This window comes from Meleagris gallopavo, chromosome 1 (assembly GCF_000146605.3).
Source record: "Meleagris gallopavo isolate NT-WF06-2002-E0010 breed Aviagen turkey brand Nicholas breeding stock chromosome 1, Turkey_5.1, whole genome shotgun sequence".
In the NCBI taxonomy this organism is placed as follows: domain Eukaryota; kingdom Metazoa; phylum Chordata; class Aves; order Galliformes; family Phasianidae; genus Meleagris; species Meleagris gallopavo.
The window spans coordinates 79,266,677-79,291,974 of record NC_015011.2 but is presented as its reverse complement, the minus strand read 5'-3'; the positions used below and the strand labels follow the sequence as shown (position 1 = coordinate 79,291,974).

The window sequence follows — 25,298 nt, the reverse complement described above, 5'->3', positions numbered from 1 at the left end:
AGGTTTCTGTTACTCAGCTGTTTTCCATCCCAGTTTGGGAAGGGAGGGTGGCCTCTCTCCCTTCCCCATTCTTGTTTCTCCTCTTTTTCTCCTTGCTAAATTTGGGACTATATCTCTGCCTCTCTGTACTTAATGGACAGAAGACTGAGCAGATCTTAGTTCCCACAGCCTCCTCCAGCTCCCTGCACTGTAAAAGGAACAGAAGCAGAGCAGATTCTCAGAGCTCAGCATTAGGAAACACTGAAGCCTGGATTCTGCCCGCACATCCACTACAGAGATGTGAAGGCACCCCATAAGCTGACCCAAGTACCTTATACCTGACAACAGCACAGCAGCATAGGCAATATGGGTATGACAGAGGTGAGCAGAAGCCAGGAGGTTTCATAGCATCTGCCAGGACCAAGCAGAGTACAGCTCAAGGACACTCATCCTCTCCTACTTGTAATGGGAATCTGGCAGCCTCTTGCCTGTTTCGATGCTCCAGCTGTAACACCTACCTCCCCAGGAAATGCTCCAATAAAGTTAAAGTCAGGAGAACAAGGACCTTTACACAGCTCTGCCTAAGAGACACGTGCCCTGCAGACCACAAACCACTTTTCAGGGCAGGGATGGAACCACTGTGAAGTGGGAGCTGATGCTGTGTGGCTATGGGATGACCGTGACCAAAATTCTGTGCTGAGCTGCTCCACGTATGGCTCAAAGGACTGTTCAGTGAGTCACTCCAGCCCCCAAAAAAATGAAAACAAATAGGAGGACTCACCTGTCCTTGTCCACAAAACAGCTAGAAAAACCTCTAAAAACTCTATACAAAACTAGCAGTTCCCCCACAAGTCCGGAAAATTTCATTAACAGCAAAACGTCAAAAATGTCACAGGAGAAGCAAAAGACAGGGCAAGGCTCTGCAAGTAATGGGGTTGAAGTCACAAGCCATTCTGTCAGAGAAGAGACAGCAGCAATACACAGGTTACCCTCAGCGTGTACAGCAGCTCCATCTAGCACATGCCCCAGTTAAGTGCATCTATTTGCTTGCCTCATCGTACGAAACGGTCACACCGTTCAATTCACAGGGAAGCAGGAAGCCTCCTGCCTTCACCGCACCATGAAAAATAAACCTCATTGCCAGCCATGAGTGCAGCTGAACTACTGTGAATATGATTTAGCTGCCAGGGCTGATGAAGATAAACCAGCTTTGGTGCCATTTCAGAAAACCTGCCTGGGTGAGCCCGAGGGATGCTAGGCAAGGACAAACATCTATCCCAGTTCATAGTCTGATGTGTAACTGTGCCTGCACTTAACTGTACTCACACAGAAGTGCTGAGGAATGCAGAGATGCACGTGCACGTGACAATGTGTGAAACATTTTGCATGTCATGATGGATATTTAGCAATTAACACAGATAGGGCTCAGACAGATAGACAGAGAACCTGATTTGAACAATCATTCCAAACTTCCCAAGCCAAGAACAAACAAGTGGAACAATCTTCACCCAGCACTGGAATCATGAGGACTGATTGCAAGATAGGGGACGGGGCATTCTTCATTGTAGAAGAAAGATGGGAAGGGAACAGCAAAAGTAGAAGGCAAACAGTTGTGTCTCTGTTCAAGAAAAACTGTAAGGAATATTTTCATTTTATTCTAGAGTCACCAGAGTGTGTGCACGTGTATGTGTACTCCTGTGAAGAGTGCATCAGAGTGTAGAAGCAGAAATGCAGAAATAGAAATGAAATAGATTTTTTTTTTTTAAATAGCAAACTTAAAACACTGCAAAAGGTTAGAATGATTTAGAACATCCAGCCACGCTTGGCTGTTCTCAGCGTACGTGGGAGGTGACTCTGCACACAGGGCTCTTGCAGTGGCCAGAAAAACTTGCTGCTTGCAACCTCTTTCATTTTCCTGCTATCTCCATGAGAGGCTTCTGAGAGAGTTACCTGCTGGCTATATGAAGGCAGGGCATAGAGCAGTTCATGCTTCTCTGTCATGGTAAAGGCAAGTAGCAGCATGGGCAGAATAGCTTCCCTTCTGTCTCCTGTGATGGGAGACGCATGCTGCCTGCTCTTCTTGTTTAATCTTCTGAAGATAGTTTGTGACCACATTAATGCCTTGTAAATTTGTCAGTACCCTTCTACAAGACTGTGCTACTTATAATTAAAATGACAAAGTCTATGGAGGCTACTGTAGTTTTTTACTATATCACTACTGCCAAGCAGTAGGCATGCTCCTTGTCCCTGTTGGTCCAACACCGAGGTATTGCTATCAGCAAAATTAATTGGTTACCACCCTTTTGTTATCTCAGAAGCAGTTATCAAAAAGGTGACACCATAGTGTCAACACCACTGATTGGCTGGCACTGTGAAAATTAGTACCTGCGATATGGTCTGCATTAGCAGGAGATAAACTAAATTGCAGAAGACCATCTTCTTCAGCACTATCCTATATACCGAGATCACAGAGATAGGAAGAAGGCACTCAGCCACTCTAATTTGGAAGTTGCCACAGAGGAAGCAAAAGGAGTAAAATAATAATAATAATAATGAGATATTCTAAAAAAAAAAATAGTAATAATAATAATAATAATAATCAGATATTCTAGTTTCTGGTTGGCTAGAGGCTATCTACCTCCACTAAATAGTCTCTTACCCTTCTGCATCAGCTACCTAACCTGGAGAAACAGAGGAATCATTAAGAACACAAAAGGCAGTGGTAATTTTATCAGAAGTGGAACAACAAACCAGTACTAATGCAGAAAAAAAAATAAAAAAATAAAAATCAGGCCACATCTAATAATGACCAAATTCTTCATTAGTTTATTAGCTCAGAAAATTCCACATTAAGTAGAAAAAAAACACTACAACAGATAACTGCATATGTACAAAGAGAATAAAGCAGCAGTGCCACAGTTGCGTGAAATGGGTGCAGGTTACTACTGTGTGCTGTCTATAAAGGGAGATAAAATATTTCCTAAAAAAGACAGAGTAATTGTGAAAGTAGTTTAGATGAGCTCAACAAATGACAGACTGTGCACAGTAAAAAAATTCACTGAGGTTTCACTTAGCTCAAGCATGGCTTGGTGGTTTCAAAAGGTGCACAGAAATTAGTTAAGGAAAAACAGGGCTCACCTTGCATCCCTCTCTGGAGGAATGTCTGGCATATATTCTTTGGTTACTACAATACAAGAGACTATTCAGGAATCTTTTTTGATATTGTTATCCAAGTTAACAGGTATGAATGACCATGAAAAACAGTCCACTCAGGCGTATCTGGAAGACTCCAGTTCAAGCTATCAGTCAGTGATTTTAGAGGTATGATGTCCACTTGTTTTGAAATTGAGAAAGGGAGCAAGGAAACATCTAACAACTTGAATACAACTGGAAACAATCTCTTCTGTAAAAATACAACCTTCACCAACTCTTCACTAAGCAAAGATGAGCTGATAGTGAGCTGCAAGAGGGAAAACAAGAGGAGCATGAGGCTTTCCAGGAACAGTAGCTAACAGTTTACTATGGTTCAGTTCACAATAATCAGCACCACTTGCTGGGATTGTTGAAAAAATAAACGTCTTCCACAACACCCTCTGTTATCAATAATATTGAAGACAGCTTCATGTCAGTGCTGCTCACCTATCTATGAAAGAATGACAGTGGAAACATGTTTTACTGTTCTCTGGTTCATGCTGTGTGAATGCAAGTACCTTGTGATTTAGGGGTCAGATGATTACCAAAAATGTAATCATTTAACCAAAGCCTACTCTGCCTGTCAATCCAGGCTCTAGCCACGTTCAAGCAGCAGGGCCACGTTCTGGCTGCACCTCTCTTTTGTAGTGCAAGTCCTGGGGGAGAACTGAAGCTGGAATTTATTAAAAAAAAAAAGCATCAGATCTTACTGCTTTGTATTTCTGAATCCTCCCTTATAGCCTCTGAAAAAGTGACAGGCAAAATCTTCTCTACACTGCAGGCAGTATAGAGAACCTACACATATGGTGAGTCAGAACATTCAAGGTAGAACAGTGAATTTCCATTCACATCTCAATTTTTAATTGTGTCTAAGTTTCTCAATAAACATCTTTTCTTCCTGAAATGCAGCATGACTAGATCAGTTGTCAGAGGAAAATGCTTCTAAGGGAAAATTATATGTCATTTGGAAAAACCTTTTTAGAAGTCTTGTAAAAAGTAAAAGTATTTTTCTAGTTTCTTTTAAAATCTTCAAATGTTTCTCACAGAACAGAAGAAAACAAACTATGTCACCTAAGTCTATAAACTCCACATTTGTTGTGCTTTCCCTCAAGGAAGATCTTTATGCAAAATTCATCCTGAAAGGACAGCAAAGCACTTTCCGCATTAAGAAAATAGGCACTGTATTGATGTAATTACATTGATGTAGACAGTGCTTCGGTTCACTTTGGAACCGTGGAAGCTCTCCAGCAGATTTACAGACTCAATGGAGGTCATGTGGAATATGTAACTTTGAAAATCTCGCTAATTAGTAAAGCAGGAATTTTAACTCACCTTATTTTTCTTGTGCTTGTCAGACAATATTCCAGGGCTACAGGTGGAAATGAAGAATTTCCTGCTCAATTCCTGGGCAATAGCTACTTCTGTAGTTGTTGTTTGTTGTTGTTGTTGTTGTTTTGCCAGAGGGCAGGCAAGGAGAAAGAAAGATTTGAGAGAATTTATGGTAGCTTCTCAAAGTATCCCATCAGTGTCAGATTCAAATCACTTGTTGTCATTAGAAGCGGAGCAATTTGTTGCCGTTCTTCTCCTCTTTATATTGCCCCTGCAATCCTGCAAAATAAAGTGAGATTACAGCTCTGGAAGGCTCTTCTTCCCTCCTTTTCTGTACTTGTCATCCCACCTGATTCTTCTACATAGCTGTTGAGATGTGACCTTGTATAGCATCCATGGGGTCTTTGACAATCCAAAACAACAATAAAGATAGTGGGGGAAAAAACATCCAAGAGGCAGATGAAAGACATGGTGAAGCCAACAGATAAACAACAAAAGAGAAGCAATGGGACTAGAGTGCTTGCTGTTGTTTGTGTGCTCTGTGAATATTAGTAATGATGAAGAGGAGGCAATAAACTGCTTTGAAGCCCTTTATGGTCATTTCTGTATTCTCTGTCACCCTGGAAATGAACTGTGTACATTGGAGTTCCTCTCTCTCCCCCTTTGCACCATTCTTTTCCTTTTTTCCCCAGGATTTAACAGAAGTAGTAACCTTTGTGCTTTTTATTGTGCAGTCAGGAAATAATATTCCACTCAGTTAAGCCACATTGTAAACAGAAATGCAGCCATCAGCTCAGTTAGCTCAGTTAGGGTACAGAAGCTCAGATATTTCAAGACAGATGCCCTCTAAATGGTACCATGAGTTGAGGAACTGCTTCACTGTCCTTTACCTGCCCTGGCAGGTAGGACAAAACAGTAACCTGTAGCTACCATAGTTCGTCAGGAAACAAACAAAAAGCCCATTTCTCCCATATTTAGAGGGAACACTTGATTCCTCAGCTTAGTGAGATGGTCACAGCTCTACTTCTGATTATACAGTTTTACCGCAGCATCTTGAGCCCAGAGGAGAGATAAGAGAGGTCAACTGCATTAGATTCTTACCACTACTAATAAAGAAGTTTCTGTCTTGAACCAAGAGACTGGAAACCACAGGGGAGGAACATCTGCAGATTTCAGGAAGGTTGAAGTGTACAGAAACTTCTGGGCTGATCAAGGAAATGTCCATAATTCAGAGTCTCTAACACAATTAAAAGCTTTTTAAAACTCCAGAAATGCCAGTTGTGAGGAGAATCACATCTGAGGGAAAGTTCTGAGCCTGCGTGGAGAGGAATTTGTATAAAGATTAGAGAAGTTCACTGGAGAAAAGCTTTAAATTCACTGTTTGGCAAACAGAAGAGGAACTCTTACATCCCCACTGTAAATCCTTACAGGTGACTGGTTAATAAATATACCAAAAGAGACAGAAAGGCAAGTCCCCTTTCCCCTGAGGTCTGCTATCCCATGATTGCTGATATCCTTCAGCAAGAAAAGAATGTTTCAACATCATTTCCAATGATTTGACCTGGCTCTGAGAACCTGGGACTCCTCACCAGATCTTCTTCAGGGAGCCATTTAGTGGATCTCTCACGTGGACACAGGCCTTCCTTTTGCACTAAACCTCTAACCTAGAGATAACTGTGCTACCTGACTTGAGTGATATCCGCCATTTGAACATTCCTGACTTAGAAGATGTTTCTCTGTCGAGTAGATTCAGTGCTGGTACAGTGAAAGAAGTACAATTTCTGGGCAGTTTCAGCCCAGCCATAAATCTTATGTCACAGATCAAGCCAAACTAGTAATAAATCTCTTAAACTCTGTACGACATGATGCCAGATTCAGCCTTTAGAAAAGGAAGTACAATTCCATTGACTGCCAAGACTTGTTTGCATGAGATTTTATCTCTTTCCTTCTCAATATCCCCAATACTGATGCCCTGTCTGCTTTAACTGTCTCTGAAGTCAATGTAGCTCTGAAAAAGAGGACATCTGGCTAGAGATGACCAGGAAGTGTTATCCAGATACTATTTTTTTTAGCTTGCCAAAATGTTTTCACTCCACGCCACGTATTATACAGCCAGAGGCAGGGCAGGCTCAGGAAACATCATGGTGACTGTAATTATTCTTAGTGCTTTCTGCCAGTAACTCCATGGTCAAATTCTGACTGCTTGGCTTGTCTTAGAGCTTCCATGGAGCATTGTGAGTGTCCTCACAGAAATAATGCAGCCCTTCCAGCCTCTTCAGCACCCTGAAGGTGTGGATGCTCCCTGCCATGTATTATTTCCCTCTTGGAACCCACTTACATAAGCTAGGTACCAGAAAGCAACAGATTGCCCACATCAGCACTCTCATTCCACATCGCCCATCCAATGCTCTCTCGTGTACACTCTCTAACTAAACCTGTTTGGTCCACAAAGACCATGTAGATGTGGTCAGTGGTGGGCTGGTAGAGTGAAGTTGAGCAGATGCTCACAGTAAGCATTATGGCTTTTACAAATACTGGGGAGCTTTCCAATTCCAGAGCTGCAAGAGCCAGCCAGGGCAGATACCTTAGTATAAATCCCCCACCAAGAGTATGTGAGCCTGCTTAGCTTCTGAGTCAGTCAGTAATGAGTCATTGCCCACTGGGGGGAAAAAAAAAAAGAAAAACAAGACCTGTCAAAGTTGTTTTTCCAAAAACAAGAAAGAGTGATTCAAGCATAACAAATAGGTAGGCATTCAGCTGGATTGGGGAGGTCCTTGTTCCTTCATTTCCCAATCTCCCACATCCCAAGTGAATGCTCAAGCAGACCTATGCAACTAACTTTTCTCTCCACTTCATTATGGGGACAGCTAATACAAAGTAGAATAGCTCCCTCAAGCAGCGCTAAGGAAAAGCTTCAGTTGGAGAAAAAGTTGAGAAAAAGAACATAGTTTTTGGGAACAGAGGCAAATGGGGACTTTTATGCATCTTCCAGCTTCCTTGGTAAAACCCTTGGCCACCATGCTATTTGGTACTCAGGTCCAGCTGGCCTATTTCATCACAGATTCCCATCTGACACAAAAAGCTCCTTCCAGCTACAAGTTACACTAAAACTAGCCAGTTCATTCCTGTGTATCACAAAAAAGAAAATCTGACAAGACTGTCAGAAAAATCTCCCCATTGAGTTTCTGTGAAAGATGCTTCAAGAAATAACATTGATACAAATACCAGATATTCAGGCTACAGGTCAGCAAGAATTAGATATAGAAGAGTCTGACCTTGTTTCTCAATCTCCATATGCCATACTCATTTGCTATGGAGGCATTCAAACAAGCCAACAGTTGTTCCTTTTCATTTAATCTTTTTGCCAAATAATAAATCTTTCAGACAGCTCCACTGGAATTATTCATATACACAATCAACTACTGGAAAACGTTGCTTTACCTCCTTCAGATTCCTAGGGCATTAGGCACTCCTTCAAAGTGCCCGTAAGATATAGCTTGTTCTCTTTAATGGTTTAAGAAGGCAAAATCTAATTTTTATCTTCAGAGGAGAACACAAAGATGTTGATATGCACAATGGAAAAGAGCAATGTTTACTATTCTACGAGTCATTAAAGTAATAGCTCTTTTTCCCCTCCTCCTTTTATAAGTCAAATGTTTTAGAAATCAATTATGATATAAATATCAGAGTTAAAAAAAATAATAAATCAGTGGGCTGATGGGAGGGCCAAGTAAACAAAAAAGTGCCGAGGATTCTGGAGAAGTTTGGCAGTCAACAGAAACCTAAGAGAAGTAAACCTGGATCATGTTCTAGGCGCAAGAAATACCATTTGTAGCAAATGTGACTACTGTAACTGTAGGCAGCTCCAACACTCAGCACGTACAGGTGAAACAGAGACATCTACATTCCTAAGGTCATGAGAAAACATAGCTGGAAAGCATTCCAAGATATATAGGCCTTTTCTTAGCTCTAACCAGTCACAATGGATATTTACCCAAATTTTATTTGTTGTTGTTAAGAAATCTTCAGAAGCTGAGAACCACTTCCCTTCTCAAGCAACCCACTCTAGTGCTTAACTATTCTTACTGCTGGAAAGATTTTCCTAATGTTTAATCCAGATCTTCTTGCCACAATTTAAGCCCATTACTTCCCATTCTATCCCCAGTAGACTTAGATAGCAGTCTATTATCTCCTCAGACACAGGTCTAACAGCAAATTCAGCTTCCCTCACTGTCAGGCCTGGGCCTTAATTACAAGATGATTTCAACTCTCACAGCTCATGTTTGTATATACACCATGCATATTTATGGCACATACCAAAGATGACTGCTTTGAATGGATTGCTGCGAGGATCTTGTGGTAGGGAAAACAAATTGCCATTGCTGGCATTAAAGAACAAGAAGCATTTTTCACACACACTCATAAATACATATTCCACACACACATTTATACACTTCTCCTATTAATAGCTGTGTTGTGTACACAGTCTGACAGATCTGAGGGTAACCCAATGCTGCCATCACCATACTCAGTCCATATCTGAATGCAAGCACCCAAGCATGCACAGAGACACAAAGGTATACGAATGCTTATGGATCTGTGGCACAGACTCGCAGATGGTATAAATCAGTGTCACTCCTACTCAGCCTAACTCCTATTCAAGTTGGCCATAAGGTAAGAACAGACAAGTATACAGCTCCCTATGTCTATACAGCCATATGGGCAGTATACCCAGGCGAGCGTGCGTTGCACACCTTCCTGGCCTGATAGATGCTGCAGTACTGCTGCCAGCCTGACCACCCAAAGCATAGGCACCATCAAGCTCCCATCAGTGGAAAATTCTGGCTTAGGCACAAGAGGAAATACTGTGAGCAGCACAGCGTAGTACCAGTAGCAGAACCCTGTTGAACCAATTAGGGTTAACACATTTCTGGTTAATGAGAGGTGCCGGTCATGATTGTAAATTAATATTTTCCAGTGGCTACCCATGCACTCAAGTGTCAGTATTGATCAAACTTACCTCTGCCCAGTTAATGCTGATGGATTCAACAGCAACATACGCCTGCTCATCTGTTACCCAATTAAGAAAAGCCCTCGACTCATCCTAATAGCTGTATTTATTGTCATCAGAAATATTGATATATCTCTGTGCCAACTGCAAGACAACATACACATGCAAGCACATGCAAAGGATGTGAAGTTGCCCTGAGAATTCTCCCCGGCTCAAATCACATTGAGAAAGTACTTTGTCAGCCTCCATGCTATTTTGTCCAGATGGGCAATATTTTCTGTGGGGAAAGGGAAAGTAAAGGATACTCCCTTCTCTAGAACGTTTTTTCATTTGCATTAGAGAGCAGGAAATGCATCAAGCTTCACAAATAAGCTGCTTGGCTGTTAAAGGACTAAAGCAAATGAAAGCTTCCTGTTGCACACGGAGTCCAGAACGTGAGAAATGCTGGCCATGTAAGAGAAATGCCTACAGGAGGAACCAAATAAGAATTAATGAGCATCTTTTTATATGGTCCTCTACAATGCTGGCCTGACTTTGAATCAGGAATCAGAAGCTGCTGGGTAGCTAATGGGTCTTGGGTAAGGGACATGACAGCAGCTGTCTGTGTAAAACAAACAAAAAAACTCAAAGGACTGTAACAACATTTAACATTTTCCTTGCAGTGCAAGTTCTTTCCTGAAATGGACACCTGTGATTTGGAGAGCCCAAGAGCATCTGCCCTTTCCTGGAAGCACACAGACCCTTGCCCAAACGGACTATTAAATGTAGGAAGAGATGAGAACCCCATTTTTCTCAGAAGGTCATTCTGAACTAAAACAGAAATGAAAGCTCATAGGAGGGTGGTTCATCTCTGCTGCTAAAGCATAGCCCTGCCAAGCCCAGCCAGGACACCCATCCTGTGCAGCTGAGATTGCATGCTGTGGTACATAAAGCTGAATGGGAAAAGAGCTGTGAATGAGATGCCTAATGCTCCAGAAGTTTAGAAAGCAGTTAACACAGGCCTCTGTGCCTACTCATTAAGGATCCCTTTTCTGAACACAAATGAGACAGCACCATCTGACTTGTGCAGAGGCTGTCCCAGGGAGCTAGCTGGAACCTCAAGTCATACACAAAAAGCCTGTCTGGTGTTTTCCAAATGTTTTGCCAGTTGTTTTTCCAATTCGACAGATGCCCGCAAGGCAACTTGCGGGCCTGAAAGCATTTTAGCAGGCCACAGTCAATGGCAGTTCATACTGAGTAACCGAAGTTTGAATGGGATTTTGCAAATGGATCTTTTTAAGCTACCCGAGGTGGAACTCTCAAGCCTGCTGCCACACAGCAGTGGCAGCTGCTTCCTGTTGCTGCTTCTGTCCAATCTGTCCTTTAGATAGGTGAAGGACACCTATCTCCAAGGCTCTCCATTTAGTACTTTTCACCATCCTCTAAATTAAAAAGTGAGCCATTGACAACACACCTTATTAAATGACACTTCTCTCTTCCTCCCCATCCCACCATGGCCATGTTTTAACAGACACAGACACTTTGCTCGTGTCTTTTTAATTTGATTTAACTAAAAAAATAACACACAAAGCCATTTGGCCTTGTGCCACTCAACAAACTGCTACAGAGTAGATATGAGTTATGGGGTAATATTTCACACCCTGTTGTGTCTTATTACTTAACTAATAACAATATTTACCCAGGGTTTTCCCCAAGCAACTCAGACAGGTTTAAAAGAAATCTTGATTAAAGAATGACAGCCAAAGTATTGGATGTTAAGTATAAATAAGAGTAATGTGAAGAGAGTGGAAGAGTTTACTGTTGCATCCTGGTAGTTTGCAGTAAATCAGAGTAATATGAAAGTTCCTTTTTTCTGGCAGGCCTCCCCATTTGCCAGCTCTCCCTGCAACCCATGTAGAGGGCTTACTTGCACCGACTGCAACTGCTACAGGCTAAGCCTTCTGACCTAAGCCCTTAACCACCGAAGCCAAACAAATAATTAGCCACCTCTCACCTTTTCTGAGGCCAACCACTAAGAAATAAATTATCACAAAATAGTACATTGTAGCTTTTATTTTCCACCAATTCCTTGCCACTTAATAGGTCACAGTTAGAAAAATTAATTGATACGAAGCAACAGCTCTCAATGTATTATCTGTGGAGCTCACCACCGAGGCAGACAAGGACCACGTAAATTACATGGAGTGCATGCTACAATTGAAAGCACCCCCATTTGTGTTAGAGTAAGTGTCATATCCTCTCTTTAATCAGTTAAACAGCAACTGCCTCATGGGTAGAGTATTCCATGTTCCTTCACTTTGAATTTCACCTGAAATAGTCCATGTTGCTTTCAGTTCAAGGCAGGAATATAGAACTATCAGAGCCCTTGTCTCACTTCCTTTGGTAATTCTCCATCTGACTCAGGGACTTAAGCCACACATCCATTCAGCTAAGAAAAGCACTGCAGATTCCTTCCAACCTAACCTAATTCAGAAAACTAAATATTGTAAATAAAAGGACTCCTGTCAAAATCTCATAAAAAATAGATTCAAATTTATGTTCAAGTTGCTATTTTCTGGCTGCCTCAGATTACTTGGAAGGGGAGTGGGGAAAAAAAGCAATGCCATTCTCTGCATCTTCTTGTCTCCCCATGGAAACCTTCCTTCCATAAGTTTACTAGACTCTGACAGGACCCTCCAGTAAGAGTGGCTAAAATCACAGCCCTAGCAGGGATGCATGCAAGCCAGAGCTGAGCATTCTAAATAATGTAATTTCTGTAGAATTATTCCAGCTGATAAATGGGCAAAATCCCACTGCTGTTACTCAGGCAAAGCACCATTCCAAGATGCTGAAAGTTTTGAGCAAATAAAGGCTTTAAGATTTGGGCTAACAGCAATAATTTTGGAGCAGACACCTCTCCTGACAAGGGGCTGTGACACAAGATGCTCTTATGATGCCATCCTACACCATCTCAGCAACCATCTTTCACAGGCTGCATTCGTGAGCCAACCACAGCTGACAGCGGCTGAGGAACAGAAGTGAAACAACTACCTACCTCTTCAAATTAGGCACTACAGAGCTTATCTCTTCATCCTTCACTACTACAGCATCCCCTCATCTCGCTTGCACATTAGAAGGCTGCATTTGAAATGTTTACTCCTTTTCAATGCAGGAGCTTTAATACTACAGGAGAACACGTGTGTGAGTATCCGAGCACTATTTACTTTTGCTTTCTGATTTCTGTGCTCAAGTGAGTTCTACTAGGCAAGATGACAGTAGTAAAGAGCAGGGAGATAATACCAAGATCCTTCTTTTCTCTTCTCTCTGACACTGAAAGGAGACCTATGAGCGAAGGAAAGTAGCATGTGGAGGTGGTACTGATGAGTAACTATGACAGCAGAAAACGAGACTCCAAACGTTATTTAGAATATTAGTTCCAGCCAAGGGAACATCATCTTCTTTATACTGTACTGAAATCAACTGTGTTTGCAACAAGTTTTACGCCATCTTATCATATACTGCTCACCTTCCCATATATACTTCCAGTTACAGCATCTAAGCCCAACTTTCCTGTCCCCAGCTCTGTAACCCATCAGGTCCTACCCAGTCTCTTCCCAGCCCCCCCCTTTTTTTTTTTTAAAAAAAAAAAACACCTACAGAAGCACCTATAAGTCTCACGCCAGTCTCCACTTTCTACAGCTCTGTCAGTTCTGGCAGGGAATGTAGACCCCAGTGATTCAAAGCTGGCTCACTATTAACACTGCCAGCTGTTTCACCGCCCTGCCTCTCAGCACGCCAACCAGAAAAGCCTTTGTTCTCCAGGACACCCTTCCCAACTGATTCTAACTAGGTGGCTTATCACTCAGCAACAGCAGCAGTGTTCACCCTGGCAGTTTCTTTCCCCCCCCCCTTGCACCCCAGTCCTTCTGTGCTAGGAAAAAAAGAGCCTTCACGCTCCTCCTCTGGTCCCCTACTATTTATCTTTCATTTCCTTCTTAATGGGTGGAAGGAATTGTACCATCCTTCTTGGCTCAACTGCTCGTGCCAGGCATTTTCTATCACCCTGCAGCAGATATAGCTTGCGAGGAAAGAAAAAATGGCCTTGGGATAAGAGATCACATCCTTGTGAATTAGCTTACAGTCCAGGGGCTAAAAGTCACTGCCAGAAGAGAATAAATATGGTAAACAGTATTGGTCTCTATTAGGAAATCAGGGATTCTACTTAAACACATTCAGAATGACAGCAGGATAAAGCCCTACGTTCCCACAAATCACTGCACGTACTCACAGCAGGCCCAAGGCATTAGGGATAACTACTTTGCCATCAGAGTGAAAGCACCCAGACCGATCAGATTTCAGCCCAAGAGCAACATGAACTGCTTGTCTTTGGAGTTACAGGACAAATGTCAATAGAAGCATGGCAGAAAGGAAAAATGATGCCCCCAAACTAAAATCACGAGTCCTTGTAGCGCTTCAAGCCACTGCTGTTGCGTTTCTCACAACTCTCACCTTTTACTCCAACACAAAACAGACATCTAAACCAGAGGATGGTCATTTCTGTTTTCTTAGCCTGAAGACTTAGCCCTTGAGGAGGGCTTGCAAGGATTATGTGTCACAGTTGTTTTATATTCCACTGACCCATTCCTAATTTTGAAATTACTTGCCTTCCATCTACCAGAGATCTTGTACTACTTCTGTTAAGTGTCAGAGTAATAGAGTCAGAGTGGCTTGGGTTGGAAGACATTTTAAAGACCATATGGTTCCAAATCCCTTCTGTAGGAAGAGTTGCCACCCATCTGGTCAGGCTGCCCAGGGCCCCATCCAACCTGGCCTTGACTGCCTCCAGAGATGGGGCATCCAAAGCTCCTCTAGGCAGCCGGTGCCAGTGTCTCACCACTTTCTCAGTAAAGAATTTCTACCTAACATCTAACCTAAATCTCCCCTCTTTTAGTTTAAAACCATTCCCCTTGTCCTATCACTATTAGGTTGTGCAAAAAGTCAGTCCCCCTCTTCTGAGACCAACTCAGATAAGCTACTCTAATCTGTCCAGACAAGCCCAGTTCCCTCAACTTTTCTTCATAGGAGAGGTGCTCCAGCCCTCTGATCTTTAGTGGCCCTCCTCTGGACCCATTCCAAGAACTCAGATGAGCTAAGGTCATCTGTCCACACTTCACTTTTTCTCATTCGCTGGGTTTCTTCTTCCAAACTTCTCATGTGATCTGACTGGGAGAAGGAAGCTAAATGCTCTGGAAGAGTAACCTTTTTGTGAAAGGCCTAAAGGAAAGCCAGATCATTAGTAGCAGGAGATCACATGCAAAACAATGCTCTCCTCTGGATGTGTAGCACATGAGGAAATGTACCTGTAGGGGTACTGGAGATTCCTGAAACATGCAGGAACTGGAGAGGGGGAGAAGTGAAAGATGAGTTTTAAATTCAGTGATAAGATCTGTTTAGATAAACACGACTCCTTTAAGACTTCTCTGCAGCCTCCTACTTTTCTCCACCTACTCTACATAGCCTTCTATTTCTTCATGTAAAATACATTTCAACATTATCTCTCAATCACTTCATAAGTTCTACACCCTTCCTTCATAGCACCCTAATTTGCCTCTGATTCCAATTTTACTCACCTTGGGAAGAACACTGGAAGTACACGTGCTTACTTTCATATTAAAAGCACTGTTTTCTTCCTACTTTTACTTCCTCTGAGGCAGACATTCTGCAGTCAGAGATGCTGCAGCCTATGCCATAAAAACTGTATCTTCCATTTGTCTGAGACACAGTACCTCCCCAATATCATCACATCTTTGTGCTGTGTTACTGCTCCATCCCCAGTACAGAAGTTTTTAAAGCCCAGTGCATAACTATAGTGCTATATCTATTTTAAAACATGTTACTGGAGGCCTGCAAGTATGGACCTACAGTTCCAGTAAAGACAATGCTCATCCTTACACGCAGATTAAACAGACCATTAAACAGTGAGAATACTGATTTCAGATTCCAGAAGTAGAGGTCTGCTAGAGACACTGCTCTAGAGGATAGAGGAGCGCCTGGCAGGGAAAGGGAGATGATTGTTTCCCTCTACTTGACTCTTGTGAGGCCCCATCTGGAGTACTGCGTTCAGGCCTGGGGCCACCAGCACAGGACAGACAAGGAGCTCTTGGAGTAGGTCCAGAGGAGGGCCACTAAGATGATCAGAGGGCTGGAACACCTCTCCTATGAGGAAAGGTTGAGGGAACTGGGATTGTTTTGCTTGGAAAAGAGAAGGCTCTGAGGAGACATCATTGAGGCCTTCCATTATTTGAAGTGAGTGTATAAACAGGAGGAGGAACCTCTGTTTACAAGGGTGGATAGTGATAGGACAATGGAGAATGGTTTTAAATCGAGACATGGGAGGTTTAGGTTAGATATCAGGAGGAAGTTTTTCACTCAGAGGGTGCTGACACACTGGAACAGGTTGCCCAAGGAGGTTGTGGATGCCCCATCCCTGGAGGCATTCAAGGCTGGATGTGGCTCTGGGCAGCCTGGTCTGCTGGTTGGCGACCCTGCACATAGCAGGGGGGTTGAAACTAGATGATCTTTGTGGTCCTTTTCAACCCAGGCCATTCTATGATGCTATTATTTGTGCGCAGTCTCTCCGAGAACAAAATGGTCACCAAACTCTACAAAAGAAGGGAGAAAACACCAACTTTATAACTACACATGCTATTTCTGAGAAGTCAAATACACTATAAGACAAATTTGAATATCAAGACCAGAAAGATAGATTATGATTTCGCCTGATTTCCTAAGCACACCTCATTGAATTTCAATTAAAAAAAATCTGTATTAAGCGAAGTGCTGATATTTAAGCTAGAATCTCTTTTAGATAGAAGCCTGGTCTGGATTTGAACGTCTGATATACAGGAAAGCTATCATTTCTATAGTTGTTTTATTCTGATAGAAAATCATCTTAATTAAAAATGTTTTATCCTTTTTTGTGTTGTTTTGTGCATACCATGTAGCTTGCTACTGTAGTATCTTGCCATTGCTTTCTCCGCTGAAATCTTCTTAACTAGATAAGGGAGGCCTATGGTTAGGATCCTTCTCAGTCTTCCCTAAGTACATTGAATTTCCTAAATCTTTCATTCTAAGCCAGATTTCTGTTTTGCATCATACCAGTGGGCTCATATCTGAAGCCATTCCAATTTGTTAACAGGCTTTCGATATACTTTATAACACAGTTAACATGCAAAAGAAACCACTGCTTCTTTTTTCAAAAAACAAACAAAAAACTAACAACTTTCTAGGTTTTTGTGTGCTTGATTTCTCACTCTCAATATTACACATAACTACATACCCTATGTAGTAAACATCACACACACACAAGAGACTCTTAAAGGTCAGAAATTAAAATATACACCGGAGAAACCAATCAAAGTCTATTAATTTATTTTCCTTCCCATTTCCACCTCTGCATACCGGATGCTACAGGGGCTTCAAGTACCTTCCCTAGTGATTGATTCAGTTCAAAAAGAATGGCCTGACTGATGATACTATCATTTCTTTCTTTGGAAAACCATATCCTGCAAGGCTTAAGGGAAATTTTTCTTATCACCTAATTTATTCTATGGTTAACTTCATCCAATTTCTTTTACACTATTAAACTATGTGAGTTTTCTTACTTCTACATCCCTAACCAATGTAAACTTCACCCTATTTCTTTTACACCCTTAAACTGCATCACGTGAATCTTCTTCTACATCCCACAGCAATATAAATTTCATCCTATTATTCCTACTTCCCTAAGCCAACTTAACTAATAGCCCTTTGTTACTCCTACATTTCAAAGCAAGCTCAATTCTCTTGTGCCCAATCTTTTAAATGCTTGCAAAGAATCCTAGCACTCTAGATGGATTGGTCAGCTTACACGTGCTTATTTTCAGTTTCCATACATCATTGTCAATAAAACCTTTGCATTTATTTAATCTCTGGGACTCATTTTGAATTAAGGTATTTCGAATTCAGATTTGTCTCAAGTGAGACTCCATTACTGCCAGTCATAGTTTCCATCTTGCCCGTTCAGGACTTGCTACCTTATCTTATAAATCACACAATCTCAAATGATAACAGTTTCCATCAAACATCATTTGATTTTGTCATGCAAATACTGTTAAATTTCACCCAGTCCTGAGATAAACTCATATCCAGAATACTTGTAGTAAGCAGAAGACACAAAGTGCACATAAATAAGTGTGTCAATGTAGAGCCATGAGTGTTAGCTAAGCAATAGTACAAATGGCTTTTTTCAGCAACAGAAAAAAAAAAATAGCTCATCAACCAAGTTCTGAACTTGGTTGGGCTTTTTGTTTTTCAGTTTGGGACAGTGTCAAAAATCAGAGACTTGTAAAAATCATAGGATCATTATGGTTGGAAAAGACATCCAAGATCATCAAATTCAGCCACTCACCCATATCCACCATGCCCACAATGTCCCTCAGTGCCATACCTCCATGTTTCTTGAACACCTCCAAGGATGGTGACTCCACCACCTCCCTGTGCAGCCTGTGCCGCTGCCTCACCTCTCTCTGAGGAGATGTTTTCCCTAATACCCAACCTGAATCTCCCTGGTGCAATTTAAGGCCATTACCTCTCATTCCATCTGTTCTTCAAGCAGCAGCATGTGCAGGGATCAAGACCAATTCAATTAGATGGGACTTCAAATGCCAAAGCTTAGGATACATCCAAGACCCTTGCCTAGTGTGGAGATAGGATTTGGTGATCTTAGCTTTCTCTACCACAAGAATAAGTGTGGTTACAAGTCTTATTTTGCTTCCGCCCACTTTGAAGACAGAATCTTGCCTATTATCAGGCAACAGGAAAAGTAAAACATGGCCCAGCTTCACAGTCAGTATAAAATACGCTCAAGATACAATTCCTTCTGTGAGCATGAGTTCCAACTGATCTACTACTAAGCAAAATAACAATGCTTGCATGTGGTTTAAAAGTCAACCCACCATACAAAGATCTTTAGGAAAGCTCAGAAGATATTTAGGTCCTGCTTCTCTTAAGAAATGACCTGTGTGTTCTGCTGCTAGAAAAATACCCGATGCCCTACATAGAAACATTTCAATAGCAGTTATCCTATAAATACAGATGACATTAAAAATGAAAATTTTGGATTTGACCGAAGTGATAGTGAAGGAGGAAGTATAGATGCCTTGTTTGCCTAGTTTTGGCAACATTATCACCAAAAACTCTGTTCTGGCTAAAATCCAACTGTTTCTACCAATTTTTTGGCCCAGCCACAACACTAAGTAAGCCATTCTTCTTCTAGTTCTGTCTGGAGCCAGAAGTGAATTAATTCTTGGCTTAAACTTTTATCAGAATATACTCATTCAAGATAGCCAACACCTTAGTACATAGCAAAGATTCCCCTTTGAGGCACATAAACATTTTGTTTCATTGAAAGATCTTTTTCCAGATTTAGAGAACATACTTCTCCCTGGAGCTCAGGTCACGTTTGCGTGGCTGAATAAAAATGCCATAAGTCTCCTCTTTTCAGCAGTAGAAAGCAATTGAGAATTAATTCCTCCTGGAGCCTTCCTAAGAAGCTACCTATCTCACGGTTGGACCTTATACTATTCTTTAGGGCTTAGTACGCCTTCGGTTCTGCCAGGGCTGTTTGCCAGGACATGCTGAGGACACTTTAAATTTAGAAACAGGGAACTTCTGCAGTCAGACCAAGACAGATTACTCATGATATCAGGTAATTGAGGTACTTCCCTGATGCTATGCTTAAGTATTAAACATTGCAAGGGATCTGTATACCAGATCAGTTGTACAGGCTTGTTTGTAGTTCAGACAGTTCACTGAATAATCAAGACTGGGGAAAATGCCATTATGGAAGCATGATACGGGGAAAAGGATTTATGTCCTGAATTAGATTAAAACAGGGTTAAGGATCTTGATCTCCAGCTCAGAGATCACTTTACACAGTAATACACAATAATATTTCACCATGGTAGCTTGGATCCTGCTGTGAATGTTCCTATCAGAGCTTCTCTTGTAGGTTAAGAAGAATCACTATTCTGTGGTCTTGAAAGAGCAATCTCAAAGACTTGCATTAGCTTAAGGCAGACACTTCAACCATCAACAGCCCATCTGACTACCAAAGAAATCAGAAACATGAGAGGTTTTCAAGCCCTTGAACAGCCCAAATGCTAATCCTCATCACATTGCACATTTCCTGTGGACTGCATTGCTGGCTCCATTAAACAAAGTGGAACATTTGGGCTACTGTATCCAAAGTCTTTTTGGTGCACACATAAAAACTCTGTATCCTCTTGAGCTCTGTTAATAATCTGTATATTTGCTTGCTTTTATTTGGATGCAATGTCTGATCCTGTCTGGCTGCTGAACAGACTTCTCTCAGACAAGTTCGAAATGCATTTGGCAGTACTGTGCCCATATGTGCTCCCTCAGACATGCCTCTTAAAAAAACCTCACTAGATGCTCTTTCAGAATCATCACATGTTCCCTCCAGACACAACAGGTATTGTTAAGCCTGTGACTTCTGCTATTTTAACATAGATGCTAGAAACATTAGTTGAGTATAAAAAGCATTTAACCAGCTAGCAATGCTCCACCAGTAATGACATGGCAGTTTACTACACTAGATAATAAACTGAACAGACTTTGGTAGAATAAAATAACAGCAGGCAACATACCGGGGACACAGTAGCCCAAGGAACTTTATTTACAAAGTCTCAGGACAGATTAGAAGGTGATAAATTAGATTCAAAGAATTGAGCTTAATGTTGCAGGAGTGACATTTTGATTATTTTCTTTCTTTCTTCAGCCCCTCCCTCTCACTCCCATCTCCCTCCTCCTTTTTCCTACTGGTGGAGATGCATTTCAACAACACGCAGACTTTCCTGTCCAATAAATCTTTTCTTCTATCAAGATGAGAGCCTTAAAAGGATGGTATTTTTGGAGAACACTAACTTATGCTACATACTCCTCATGAACTGGCACTGTGCAAGACCTCTGAAGCTTCTGCATAAACCCATGCAACAGCTTTCTAAAGCATCCACAGTGAATCTGGTAGGTCTGGAGTCCCAAGAGCTTCTACTCAACCAAACATGACTATCTCCAATTTCCTTCTCAACATCTGTAATTGTCCTAAGCCAGAACCCTGGAAGCCAAAAAAAAAAAACCAAAAAAACACAACAAAGCAACAAAACAACACAGACCAACCAGAGGTATACTAAAGCTGTGTTGTATGAAGGAAGAAAAGAGGGGGCAATGCAATGATAGGAGTAAAGGATCAAGGGAGAGAAGGCAAGAGATTTATTCAGCATTTCCTTGTCTGTCTCCTCCACAAACTGAATCACAGAAGCATGAAAGTAGATGTATTGAATCTCAAAGGAAATAAAAGAAGTGGAAAATTAACTACTGATAGAAAAAAAAAAAAGCTGTGTCCAGGGATTCCTGCATATCAACTCTGAGCTCCCTCTTATCAGCTTAGAATAGAAAAGGCCAGGGGACTGGGGAGGAAAGGTCAAACATGGAGGGAAAACACAGGCAAGGAAAAAATAAGAACTAGCACTGAAATCAAAGCAAAAGAGCAAAACTGAAAAGAACTCACCCCATTTCAGACAATTTGCATGCACTGCCACAAGTACCATTTCCCAATTTCAGCATCATGAATGGGTGAAGCTGGCTTAAAGCTGAATCTTAGAAGAGCCACACCACTTTCTGCTTTTCCCCCCCTTTATTTGGCAATAGGTAATAACAGTGGGCTGGGGAAACCTAGTACAACAGCAGCTGCAACCATCTGCAGCAGTGCACAGCTGAGCCAACTGTGAGACACTGCGTGCCAGGCCTGAACCAACCTCAAGAGCTCTTCCCTGCTGGATACTAATGGCCTAGACACTGTGCATAAAGTTGGCCTGTTTAATTCTGGCTGGCTTCTGTGCTTTGCATTTTCTTGTATCATATGCTGCTGTTTTCCTTTGAATAAGCTTTGACTTTATTCATTCCTGGGCATCTGTATCCATATTGACTTAAGCAACTACCAGATCATGATGGATGGAGTTCTACCTCCACATCACCGCTCTCTGATCATAGATAGGTCTACTGCAATAACTTCCTTGGAAATTGCTAATAAGAGACTAGGATAAACAAATGCTGTTACTATTGCCAATGAGTAGTAAAAAAGATAACCTTAAAAGACCAGCTTCAAGTGGAAGTGGTGGCCTGAGCATACTCCAAACAATTGGCTCCCCACAACCACCACACACCAATCACCAACAACACACAGTGCAAGGCCATCCTCTGTTTAGATATCTCCACTGAACCCCAGTGCCTGGCTGACAAGGACCAACAGCAATCCAAGAATCACCTTCATTTGGCCAACAACCCAGCTGTTGATATTACCTCCTCAAATTGGTATAAACTACAGCTATCTCTTTCAAAGACTTAGCATTCGAGGCCAAGAAGGACAGACACAGAGACAGGACACATAAAGATACACTGATGATATCAGTAGCAACATTAGCTACACAAATGCAGATTAACTGACTACCTTACAGAAAGAGCTAACAGGCTCAAAGATCAGAACTTTATAAAAGCATATGGGGGAACGCAGGGGAAATGGGTTAACAAACATAACAGAACATGCATAATTCTCAGCTACTCAGAAACAGTAATCACAAATCATCACCTGCCCAGCAACTATCAGACAGCAAGTTTGCCTCATCACTTTCAATAAATGCATTTCCTGCGTACAAATCACAACCAGATTTATTTAACTCACTTACTGAAGTAACTTTTTGTGTTCTATACACCCAGCTCAGCTCTGGGAAAAGCAACATGAGTTTATACCTTCCCATACACAAAATTACTTACTGTGTTCAAATATCTGTGGAAAGCAGCTGAAGCAAGGAGGCTTTCAGTGTATCGCTGTACCTCATTTTAACTTGGAAGAGTGTTTACTTCATGTGAAGCTTGACTTTGAAACTACGTTTGAGCGCTACAGAACTTGTCAGCATTTGTACTTCACCAAAGTTGAGACTCTGCTCCTGTGCTACCAGAGGAAAACTAATGTGGAGCCTTATAAACTCACTGGAACAGTCAGCTCACAAACCCAAGCCCATCGGGATATCCTGTGCACAATGTTTTTTAGCAGAACAAAAATTTCATTCATAAGGCTCACAGTGAGTCAGGTCAATTCTGACAAATACTACGTGATAAAAGAAGAAACTGAGGTATGTGGAAGGATGAGTAGAATATACCTAAAAAACCAAATATATATGTTTTCTTCAACTTTGGAAATGTTACCAGTATTTTTTATTATTATTATTATTTTATTTTTTTTATAAGAGTCCAGGTCTATAAAAATAAACTTACACAGAAAATGAACTAACATTATACTTATAATTAAATGAACATTTTCTATTTCAGTTTGAATTGATAAGGTATTTCTGGTCAATGGAACCCAACATTTTTGTTGTTTAGTCACTGAATCAAAAAATCCATTACTCACACAACTCAGTGTGAGCTGTAGGTCTGTGAGATGATGGCTATCTAACTCCTCTAATAAAAAAAGGAAAACATCTGTCAGTGAGAGGGAAACTTGCAGCCCATGAAGCTTTTATGGGACAATGACATTGCTGGCTTGTCTATAAGGAATATCTTAAGAGAGAAGTTTCCTTATAAACTAAGTGGTAAGAGGAAGAAACTGCTCATTTCTTAAGCAGGCATAGAGAAAAGGAGGCCTAGTCTTCAGGCGACCTATTAAAGACTCAGTGAACACACTCCTGCCATTGTGGAAGGTGCCTGGAAGGTGCCCAGTCAAGTGCAAACCAGTGAAGAATCTGCAAGGTTGAGAGAGGCTAACTTAATTTGTGTCTCCTTTCCAAAAGGTCCTGTATCTACAGCATCTGAGGGATACGCACAGCAGGGGCTCCAACCCAAAGCCTGCATCCTATATCAAGTAGCCCACTCAACACAGAGGGTCAGGTTGCTTTATCATCTCAGCATCTTACTGCATTTTCCCTCCCTCACTCTTGGTCATGCTTCTGGTGTGGGTCTAGCCCTGTCCAGGCAGTCAGGTTATCAGCACTGCTCTTTTAGCCTATGCTGGCCAGAGATATAAGAGAGACATTCTCCTTAGGCTTGCTCACTCACTCACCATTCAGCCATAGTACTCTCTCGTTATCATCATCCATGAGGCTGAACCCACAGAAACAAAGAAAGTAGAAGCTATTTTCTGCTGTTGTTTTGAATGTGAAGTAGAGCAGAGACTGGATTTCATTCTCAGGGCACTACAGGGTCACAGGCAGCGCATAGACAGCACAATCGCTTATCTCTCCCCAAGGCATTGCACACAAGAAAGAGAAGAGACACATAGCACTGGCCAGGGTTCGTTGCTCTTGGCAAAATGCAGCAGTATCCCAGAGGTGAGTGGCTTCCTCAGCTAGACTAATCCAAACTACTGGCTCAGAGGTGAAGCACTGCACTGTTTTGGCACATGTACAATCAGCTAGACAGCCACAGATCTGCAGCTGTGCAGATTTGGACTAGCAACATTTAACAGCAAGGGTAATTACCTGCTGGGATAGTGTGCCAAGGCTCATGAGAAGCTTCCTTGCTGGACAGTAAGTTCAATCTTTTTCTGAGCTCTGGTTCAAACACAGCACCCAGGACTTGAAGCAGGAATTACCACAGAGCAACTCCCTTGCCCTGTGTCACGCAGAGCACTAGGGTTTTCAGTGCACGTCCTTTCTTAGCCCTTACTACTGATGCTTCACATCAGACAGACCCCTGAGTTATGGATCTTCATCACACAGTGATCACAGTATGAAAAAGTCCCAGAGGATGGGTGATACATAAACAAGTCTATCCCTGCTATTCAATTTAAAGGCTGCCTATATTGCTCCTGAATGTCTGAGAGCAACAGAGTATCTTTGGCACTATAATGCAAGGGAAGGCACAACAATGATAGCAGGGTAACAAGGAGCCAGGCTGCAGCAAATAAGGGTAGGCTTGAACACAGCAGCTCTGGATGCAGAAAAAAAAGGAAAAAATAAATAAATAAATAAAAATCACTTACCCTTGGCAGGCCTCAGGTAGGCAAGAATCTCCAGCAAGATACCCTCATCTCCACTGCCAACAATTAAAGTTTGGGAAGGGGTGGATCCTGGCCCTACCCCTTCCTTCAGGTGCACTGCATGCACCTGAGCTCCCGTGGGTGGCCCTGCCTTTCTACCAGGTGCTCAATCACTGGTTCAAGCGTGATTTAGCATTTCCACTTCAGGTACTCTTCATCTATATTTCAGTGTGACAAACTGGAAGAAATGAACCAGTCACAGTCAATTATCATACTAAGACTACTTGGAGAAACCAAACAGCTTATACCTCATTACTCTGCAGGAGTAAGACTGCACGCTTCTAGATCTCACTGTCTAGGCAGCCCGACTGAGCTTAGTACTTTTTTCACCAAGAAACAAGAGGAAAAAAACCAAACAGATCACAGCTCTACCCAAGAATATGGAATCCCCACTTGGGAGGCTGAGATGATTCTGCCCCTCTGCTCTTATGGGATCCCACGTGGAGTACTGCATCCAGTTCTGTGGCCCCCAACACAAGAACACCAAGCTGTTGGAGCAGGCCCAGAGGAGGGCCACAAAGATGATCAGAGGGCTGGAGCTTCTCCCCTATGGGGATAGGCTCAGGCTCTTCAGCCTAGAGAAGAGAAGACTCCAGGGGAACCTTATAGTGGCCTTCCAGTACCTGGTGAGGGGGCTTACAGGAAAGCTGGGGG

At 42.0% G+C, this 25,298-nt stretch overlaps 1 long non-coding RNA gene across 2 annotated transcripts; it reads right to left on the bottom strand.

Moving 5' to 3' along the window:
- Nucleotides 1-2,794: 2,794 nt before the first annotated feature.
- On the bottom strand, nucleotides 2,795-24,998 carry LOC104913346. Of its 2 annotated transcripts, none has more exons than XR_004161612.1 (4): nucleotides 24,588-24,998; nucleotides 5,602-5,815; nucleotides 4,504-4,779; nucleotides 2,795-3,439 (listed from the first exon to the last, which is right to left on the bottom strand). It is a non-coding gene; the product is annotated as an uncharacterized LOC104913346 (long non-coding RNA). The 2 variants fall into 2 exon arrangements; XR_002118295.1 differs by lacking the exon at nucleotides 5,602-5,815 and adding an exon at nucleotides 18,120-18,226 and having other exon boundaries at nucleotides 24,588-24,995.
- Between the last annotated feature and the right edge of the window lie 300 nt (nucleotides 24,999-25,298).